Source organism: Myotis brandtii, unplaced genomic scaffold, assembly GCF_000412655.1.
Source record: "Myotis brandtii unplaced genomic scaffold, ASM41265v1 scaffold3472, whole genome shotgun sequence".
NCBI classification, from domain to species: Eukaryota; Metazoa; Chordata; class Mammalia; order Chiroptera; family Vespertilionidae; genus Myotis; species Myotis brandtii.
In genome coordinates, this window is record NW_005363372.1 from 6,392 (window position 1) to 10,189 (window position 3,798).

Here is a 3,798-nt window from a genome sequence, read left to right on the forward strand (position 1 = left end):
CCCCTTCCTTGTGTGGGGTTTGGAGGTGCCCAAATGAGGCCCAGCTGTGAAGCAATGCAAGCTGCTGTGGGGCCTTGGGCCTTCTCTTGGAAGTTCTGGGTCTGTCTCCATTTTTAATTTTTAAATAGAAATCCATATTGTTTACCATAATGGCTGCACCAGTCTGCATCGCTAATGGACCAAATAAACCGATGAACAAAAATAAACCCGGAGACATGGAAGCATCAACAGACTCCGGAACCTCAGAGGGGAGGCAGGGGAGGGTGGGTGAAAAGAGATCAACCAATGAACTTGTCTGCATATATGCCTAACCCATGGACACAGACAATGGGGTAGTGCAGGCATGGATGGAGGATGTGGGGAGCTGGATGGGGTTTATGGGGGGAACGGAAGGCCTATATAATACTTTTAACAATAAAGATTTTTAAAAAGAGAGAGAGAGAGCAAGCAAATCTTGTTAACTATCCTGGAATCCAGTCCCCACCTTGCTCTATCCCACCTCCATGTCATTACTACCCTTCCCTCCTTAACTTCAAATGCAAAAACGCAGCTGAAAATTATTATTCTCTGGAGCATTTGAAGTCTTGCCGCCCAACAGATGTCGACAGTTTGGCTCCAATAAAATCTTATAAACACTTTCTTCATGTTTGGACATTTCGTACATCAAGCTGTTGTCTTTCCTTCATTTACCACATATGTTCATACACGTTTCCTTCCCGTGTGGAGAGGGAAGTGCACACAATTATTAAAAACGTCCTGCCTCCACATGATTGTGGTGGTGACTCTAAAGAGTTCACAACCTTTGGATTGGGGATGACGCTCCAACCACGGAGCCAACCAGCCAGGTCTCCGTGTGTAAATGATGGAAATTCTCCCACTTTGAGGGGCTAGTAAAACAGGGCTTTTGCACACAAACAGCAGGGAAGTTGAGTGAAATGTGTGGTATCAGGAGGCATCTGTGTTCTTGTGAGAGTGGCAGCAGGTTTGAGACAGAGGCTGCAGCCACAGCGTCCAGCCCAGCCTCTCCTGCCTCCTCACCTGTAGAGGTTCCAGTTTTCTGGAGGATCTGACTGAGGAAAATAACAAGGAGAATCTTTCAGTCTCAAAATAAAAGCATCAGCCAATTCAAATTCTTATTCCCAAAACCAAGAAAGGCAACATGGCCGACGGCAGGTGAAGGAGAATGAGAGGAAGCCCCATCCACGTGCCTCTGGGGGAGCACCCCTGGGTCCTCATCAAAACCCCAAGGAAGGAGGACTCTCAATCCTGGAAGCTGCCCCCAAAGGAATGGGGTCAGGGTGACGGATCACAGGAAAGGAGGGAGGGAGGAGTTCAGGACGGGACCCCTTGTGGCCAACATCCTTGAGTCCCTTTCCATCTGGGGTTGCCCCTAGGATGACAAGGTCAGGCCTGCAGCCCAGGGTCCCAGCTGCACCTTATATGCAGACTCCATGCAAATGGGGCTCTCCTTCTGCTCATAAAAGGGGGCCCTGCCCAGCATGTTGGGGAGACACCCAGAACCCAAGCGCCTGAGACAGGACCCCAGCGGCTCCACCATGGACTTGGTGCCAAGCTGCGTTTTCCTCCTGATCATTTCTCAAGGTCGTTCTCAGGAGTGGGGAGCGCTGAGACCTGTGCCTGTGCCTGTTGGTGCTTCCATGTGATTCTCAGTCCACCTTGTGTCTCTGTGTTTGCAGGTGTCCAGTGTGAGGTGCAGCTGGTGGAGTCGGGGGGAGGCTTGGTGCAGCCTGGGGGGTCTCTGAGACTCTCCTGTGCAGCCTCTGGATTCACCTTTGATGACTACAACATGCACTGGATCCGCTGGGCTCCAGGGAAGGGGCTGGAGTGGGTATCTGCTGATAGTGGTGGTGGTAGCTCAAAATACACCAACTCTGTGAAGGACCACATCACCATCTCCAGAGACAATGCCAAGAACACGCTGTATCTGCAAATGAACAGCCTGAGAGCCGAGGACACGGCGGTGTATTACTGTGCAAGATACACAGTGAGAGGGAGTCAGTGTGAGCCAGGACACTAACCTCCCTGAGGAGACAGCAAGGCTGGGCTGCAGGTGGCATCCAGGACACCAGGGGGCGGGCAGAACCAGCAAACCCAGGGTCCCAACTCAGAGGCTGTCCCTGGAGGGTTGTGCAGGCTTCCTATTGGGGTCAATGCTTTCTTCCCTCCTAGTGTCCCTGGGGCAGTTCCTCTTCCTTCTTTGTGTCTTTAATTAGATTCTCTGCAGGAAAAAAGCAGGAAGTGGCTGTGTGTCAGATCTGGTCGACTTCTCATCTGGGTCCTTCCTGTCACTAGCTCCCTGATGGTTGCTCTCTGGGTTGACAAGGAAAACTTTGTAGGGATTCCTGTCCCCTCACTGAGAGCAAGGTCCCCCACCCTCCACGCAGTGCTTAGCAGGGAACATGGAGTCCCGTTGCCAAACCTCACCTGAGTATGATCGGCCCCTCACTCTGCCCCAGGAGGAACCCTTTGGGGGCAATTAGCTGCTTGCCTCTCACTGTCATGGCTGCACATGGAGGTGTAGGTTTGGACCCTGCAGACGCTGCCCCTCCTTGAGCCTGGAAGCTCCCACCTCTCCGTGTGCCCAAGATGGAGGCAGGAAGCCCTGCTGGGCCCATATCCCTGTGGGTCTCAGAACCTGGTCCCAGGGGATGTGTCCCAACACCTGTCCCGCTTCCCCTCCAGAACCACCTGGATCCAGAGAACCTGCTGAAGGGAGACATGGTCCCACCACCTCTGTTGTGCCTTAGCTCCGCAGACACCACCCCATCCTCACCCTCTGTCCTCTGCCTCCCACACTCTCACACCACGGGGCCTACACAGGACATACGGTGTTGCTGTGCTCTTCCCTCTCCTTCTTGCCCTGGTAGGTTTTGCCTTAAATGCACCCTCACACCATCCTCTCATGGCCATCTCTTGTGCCAGCCCATCCCTTAGACGCCAGGGCCAGGGCCACTCAGCCATCCTGCTGAACCCACATGTAGGGTCCACATGTGATATCAGGTCATGGAGGCCCCTCCTGTGTCAGGTGGAGACACCGGTGAGCACTGAGCTCAGAGCACCTCCAACAGCTCACAGCTGTGCTGAGGGAACCTCCAGGGGCCCGTTAGCTGCAGAGCATCGTGGTGGACAAGCCTGTGGCCAGTGGGGTCAGAGGGCAGTCAGGGATGGGCTGGGGCCTGGTCACCTATGATGTTGCCAACGTCTCGCTGACCAGAGCCCAGTACACAGAGAGCTCTGTGAATCCTAAAAGTGCAGGGACAGCCCAGCCAACATGGATCAGTGGTTGAGTGGTGACCTATGAACCAGGAGGTCACAGTTGGTTCCTGGTCAGGACAAATGCCCAGGTCCCCGTCAACATCCTCAGTGTGGGGATTTCAGGGGACAGCCAATCAATTATTTTCTCTCATCTTTGATTTTTCCCTCTCTCTCTTATTCTCCCTTCCTTTCTAATATCTATTTTTAAATATTTAAATAAATAAATGAAAATATTGTGGGTATGATCAGCAGTATGGGTGTATATGAGAGGAAACTGATCAATGTTTCCCTCTGTCCTTCTCTCTCTCCTTTCCTCTCCCTCTAAAAATCAATGAACACGTCCTCAGGTGAGGACATGAAAAGAAGATACAGCCTGGCTCAGTGGCTCAGCGGTTGAGCTTTGACTCAGTACATAAGAAGTCAATGGTTTGATTCCTGGTGAGGACACATGGGCGGGTTGTGTTGTTCATCCACAGAGGGGCCATGCAGGAGGAAGCTATCCTTGATTCTCTCTCCTGGAAG